General features: G+C 37.3%; 1 protein-coding gene across 1 annotated transcript in view; it reads right to left on the minus strand.

Annotated features, from left to right (window-relative positions):
* Positions 1-6,284, minus strand: part of LOC128642637 (collagen alpha-1(I) chain-like) — a 509,301-nt gene that overhangs the window by 430,329 nt on the left and 72,688 nt on the right. The window lies entirely within an intron of this gene.

A 6,284-nucleotide genomic window follows, 5' to 3' on the forward strand; every position in this document is an offset into this window, starting at 1 on the left:
ACCTGTGCCCAAGTATAGGTGTTACTTCTTGTGCTCCTGGGTGCTGGTATGCTGAATTGCTGTATTGATTCACTGTTGCTGAACTCTGCCTGTTTTGACTACGCTGCTTGCCTTAACCCCTGAATTGCTGGATTGATTTACCATTGATAAACTCTGCCTGTTTTGACTACTCTGCTTGCCTTAACCCCTGAATTGTTGGATTTCTTTACCGTTGATGAACTCAGCCTGTTTTGACTACTCTGCTTGCCTTAACCTCTGCATTGCTTTATTGTTGATGAACTCTGCCTGTCTGACCATTCTATTGGTTTACCCCTGAACTGTTATACTGCTGGATACCCTTTTGTTGCTGACTCCTGCTTGTTCCCGGTCCTTCTATTGGTTTATCCCTTAACTGCCATAATGCTGGATTACCTGTTGCCGCTGAGTACTGCCCTAACTGCTGTGAGTACTGCTTACCTCATTTTACAAACTCTCTCTCTGCGATATTTCCTATCATTCCACTTGACGCCAGGATAAGAAGACTACTGGCCATGTTTGGTCTGATAGTGGAATATCCCACAAGCATTACAGAGTGTATGTAGTATGAGTGTGTGTGTGAGTGGTGTGTGTGTGTTATTACCATTAAGAACACTGTAAGTTTTACAACAAATCAGGTATAAAGTTGCACACATTTTAGTCACTTTGCCAAAAATTGCATCTATCTTGTATATTACTTCAGAAATTTTAAGAGCAAGTATAAAAATATGTTCACAAAGGTATGTGGTATCATAACACTGGGTCTTGGGAAAAACAGTTTGAAGAACCCTGAATTAGAGGATAGAGGCCAAATTAAAAAAATGAAAGGTATATTTTAAAAATTAATTAATTAATTTTATTTAGCAATATAAAAGTGTTTAAAGGGACACTGTACCCAAATGTTTTCTTTTGTGATTCAGATAGAGCATGCAATTTGAAGCAACTTTCTAATGTACTCCTATTATCAAATTTTCTTCATTCTCTTGGTATGTTTATTTGAAAAGCAAGAATTTAAGTTTAGATGCCGGCCCATTTTTGGTGACCAACCTGGGTTGTCCATGCTGATTGGGCAGCACCAATAAACAATTGCTGTCCATGGTTCTGAACCACACATTTGCTGGCTCCTCAGCTTAGATGCCTTCTTTTTCAAATAAAGATATCAAGAGAACGAAGAAAAATTGATAATAGAAGTAAATTAGAAAGTTGCTTAAAATTGCATGCTCTATCTAAATCACAAAAGAAAAAAATTGGGTACAGTGTCCCTTTAATGTTAAAGGCATCTCTATGTTGTTTTAAATGGAGCCAGTTCTCTACAGCCAATCAGAATAAAGCTAAATCAAGGCAGAAGACGGATCAGTTAAAATTGGGTCATAGCTGGACCAGGTTTTATTTATTTATTTACATCAACTTTTGCTGGACTGACCCAACTTGAAGTGCCAGTCTTTAACCAACCTCACCGACATTTATTAACCAACTATATTTTAAAAAGTAGGTTGGGAAGTTTGAGCTTTGTAAATAGGGTTGCCAGTTGGCTCCATAATGCAGGACAACCAATAGGCACAGGTGGGAGTTGGGGGTCTCCCAAAAGCTCACGCTTGATCCCACCATGCAATATATACTTCAATAATTTTACATTTTTGTTTACCAGTAACACAAGTACGCAGTATTGATTTGACCCTATGGGGTATATTTATTAATGTATTTAGCGTATCATACGCTGTCGGCATTTATCATTGCACCAGCAGTTCTTGTGAACTGCTGGTGCAGATTCGCGGCCAATCGGCCGCTAGCAGGGGGTGTCAATCAACCCGATCGTATTTGATCGGGTTGATTTCTGTCCGCGGCCTCAGAGCAGGCGGAAAAGTCATGGAGCAGCGGTCTATAGAGGAGCACATACAAACACAACAATAATTCAACACCTGCCGCAGCTGCCTGTAACATTAAGAATTAAAAAAGCTCAGCGTCACTTCTTTGTGGGCCATATTTGTAAAGCATAGAGACATAGAAGTTTTTAGCAGAGATTTAGAAAACGTAAAAAATACTAGATATTTAAGTGTCTAGTATGTATAGATTTTACTAGACAGCTACTAAAGTCGTGGAATTCCCAGATGAATACTGAACACCTAGCAGCTTTACTTGTATATAGAACACAGTCACCTAGATTACGAGTTATGCGCGCTATAGGAAAATTAGCGAATGCAACAAAAGTTGCGTACTTTTAACCCCCTATAGCGCAGCCATTACAAGTTATGACGTGCTCGTGCACGCTTTCCTCATAAATGGGAAGAGTGGGTCAGAAAAAAGTCTAACACCTGCGATCGCAGAATGAAAAGCTCCGTAACGCAGTCCCATTGATGTCTATGGGGGGAAAAAAACTAAAGTTTCAACCTAACACCCTAACATAAACCCCACGTCTAAACACCCCTAATCTGCCCCCCACCGACATCGCCAGCACCTACATAATGTTATTAACCCCTAATCTGCCGCCCCCGATATAGCCGCCACCTAAATAAAACTATTAACTCCTAATCTTCCGCTCCCGATATAGCAGCCACTATACGAAAGTTATTAACCCCTATTCCCCTGCACCTCAACATCGCCCGCACTATAATAAATCTATTAACCCCTATTTTGCCACTCCCCAACATCGCCGCAACTAAATAAAGTTATTAACCCCTAAACCTCTGGTCTCCCACATCACTACCACTAAATAAATCTATTAACCCCTAAACCGCCAGCCCCCCACATCGCAACAACCTAAATTAAACTATATTAACACATAAACCAAACCCTAATGTAACCCTAAGCCTAACCCTAAGCCTAACTGTAACCCTAACACCCCCTAACTTTAACATAATTAAATTAGAGCTTAATTAAAGTTACAATTATTAACTAAATAATACCTATTTAAAACTAAATAAATACTTACCTGTGGAATAAAACCTAAGCTAGCTACAATATAACTAATAGTTATTTCACAGGTAAGTTTGTATTTATTTTAACTAGGTAGACTAGTTAGTAAATAGTTATTAACTATTTACTAACTACCTAGTTAAAATAAATACAAACATACCTGTCAAATAAAACCTAACCTGCCTTACACTAAAATCTAACATTACAAAATATAACAAACACTAAAATTACTAAAAATAAAAAAACTACTATTACAAAAAATAACAAACAAAATTATACAAAATAATAAAAATTATTCCTATTCTAATACCCTTAAAAAAAACACCCCAAAATAAAAAACCCTAATCTAGAATAAACTACAAAGGGCCCTTAAAAGGGCCTTTTGTGGTCCCTTAAAGGGGTCTTTTGTAGGGCATTGCCCTAAAGTTAACAGCTCTTTTGCTACAAAACAAAACAAACACCCCCTAACAGTATACAAACCCCACCCACCAAACCCACAAAATAAAAATAAAGTAAAACCTAAGCTAACCATTTCCCTCAAAAGAGCATTTGTATGGGCACTGACCTTTAAAGGGCATTTAGCTCTTGTCCCTGCCATTAATAGGACATGCAGCTCTTTTGTGAAATGCCCAAGCCCTAATCTAAAAATAAAAACCCACCCCAAAACAAAAAAAATACATTACACAAAATAACAAATTATCAAAAATAATAAAAATTATTCTTATTCTAATACTCATTTAAAAAAAACAAAAAAAAAAACACCCCAAAATAAAAAACCTAATCTAGAATAAACCACCAATAGCCCTTAAAAGGACCTTTTGTAGGGCATTGCCCTAAGTTAAAAAGCTCTTTTACCTTAAAAAAATTACAAAGACCTACTAGCATTACAACCCCCCACCCCCAAACCCACAAAATAAAAAAAACTATCTAAAAAAACCTAAGCTATCCAAATCAGCCAATAGGATGAGAGCTAATTAAAATTCTATTGGCTGATTTGAACAGCCAATAGAATTTCAGAAGCTCTCATCCTATTGGCTGTTTTGAACAGCTAATAGGATTTCAGTAGATGTCATCCTATTGGCTGATTTGAATTTCCAAAATCAAATCAGTCAATAGGAATGCAAGGGACGCCATCTTGAATCGCGTACCTTGCATTGAAGATTCAGTTTACAGCAGCGACCGTATGAAGAGAATGCTCCGCGCCGGATGTCTTCAGGATGGACCTGCTCCGCGCCGCCGGGATGAAGATAGAAGATACCGCCTGGATGAAGATAGAAGAGGCCGTCTGGATGAAGACTTCGCCGCCTGGATGAAGACTTCTTGCCACCTTGATGAGGACTTTGTTGCCTGGATGAAGATCGTTTAAGCGGGAATTAAAAAACTGTAAGTGGATCTTCAGGGGTTAGTGATTGTTTTTTTTAAGTATTTTTTTGGGGTGTTTTTTATTTTTAGTTTAGGGTTTGGGTTTGTAAAAGAGCTAAATGCCCTTTTAAGGGCAATGCCCATACAAATGCCAAGGCAATGGGTAGCTTAGTTTTTTTTTAGAGTTAGGTTTTTTTATTTTGGGGGTTGGTTGGGTGGTGGATTTTACTGTTGGGGGGGGCTTTGTATATTTTTTTACAGGTAAAGGAGCTATTTAACTTAGGGCAATGCCCTACAAAAGGCCCTTTTAAGGGCTGTTGGTAGTTTATTGTAGGCTACAATAAACTACCAATAGTTTGGGTGGGCTTTTATATTTTGATAGGGCTATTAGATTAGGTGTAATTCTTTTTTATTTTTGATAATTTCGTTTGATATTTTTCGTAATTTAGTGTTTGCTATTTTTTGTAATTTAGTATTTTTTATTTTTTGTAATTAGATGGTTTGTTATAGTAGTTTTAGGATTTTTTAATGTGTATTTTAGTTTAATTTAATTTAATTGGTAGTTCGTTTATTTTTAGTTTAATAGTTATATTAGTTTAATATATAGTTTAAACTTAGTTTTTTTTAATTTGACAGGTTTTAATTTAAGATAGGGAAATTGTAATTTTAATCTAAAGTTAGGTAGGCATTAGGTTTAGGGGTTAATAGTTTAAAATAGTTTATTGTGATGTGGGGGGCTTTCGGTTTAGGAGTTAATAGTTTAATTTAGTATATTTTGTTGTGGGGGCTTATGGGTTAGGGGTTAATAGGTTTATTATAGTGGCAGCGGTGTAGGGCTTAATAACTTTAGTATAGTGGGGGCAATGTGGGCAGACAGCAGATTAGGGGTTAATAATATTGAAATAGTGTTTGCGATGCGGGAGGGCGGTGGTTTAGGGATTAATAACTTTAGTACAGTGGTGACAATGTCGGGGAGCGTGGAATAGGGGTTAATAAATGTTATTAGTGGCGGCGATGTTGGGAGCGGCAGATTAGGGGTTAATAAATTTAATAGTATTTGCGATGCGGAAGGGCCTCGGTTTAGGGGTTAATAGGTAGTTTATGGGTGTTTAGTGTACTTTGCAGCAGTTTAGTTATAAGTTCTATGTTACAGATTTGTAGCGTAAAACTCATAACTACTGCTCTCAGATTGCAAAATGGATCTTGTCGGTATAGGCTGTAACGCAAATTTTTTAGCCTCACTGCAAAACTCGTAATGGCAGCGCTATGGAAGTCCCATGGAAAAATGTCATTTTTACGTGTGCGGGACCGACATTGCGTTACAGGCTAAAAGGCTTGCAGTACAGCTATACCGACAAGACTTGTAATGGCTGCGGTCCGGTTTTAACGCCGAAATGACAATTTTTTCAGGGTTAAAACCCAGACGCACAACACGTAATCTAGCTGAGTGTTTCCTAAAAAATTTTTAGAAAATTATGCAAAAAATGGAAATCTGCAATTCTTTAATCTCTTAAAAAAATATACCGCAAAAAGAATACATTAAATGTTTGCCATGGCGTCAGTCTCTTTAGCGGCTATGTAGAAATTCATACTGGCACAGACTTTAAATTTATTATAGTATGCCTGCCATGCCATATTTATTTAGAACATTCTATTTGCCTAGAGTTAGGGCACCTGTAAACTGTCATTAATCATTGCAAGCGCAGGTTCTGACTTCCAGCTCTGTATTCTGTGATTTAATCACTCACTCTGTGTCTCGTTCCTGTGAACGATTTTGACTTGACGGTGACGGAAGCGGCTGCTTTACATTTCCAACTGTTCAATCTCACTCTGCTGTGCGCAGCAATGTTTGACACGATGACAAATACAGTTAGATCTGTTTTTTCTAATCTACTTCCAGTTAATGTGTATACTCCATATTCAAAGCAAAACAAAACCAAACCAAATGGGATTAATTAGCAAGATATCAACTTTCTCCATCAAATCCGACTGCA

This window comes from Bombina bombina, chromosome 12 (genome assembly GCF_027579735.1).
Source record: "Bombina bombina isolate aBomBom1 chromosome 12, aBomBom1.pri, whole genome shotgun sequence".
Lineage (NCBI taxonomy): Eukaryota > Metazoa > Chordata > Amphibia > Anura > Bombinatoridae > Bombina > Bombina bombina.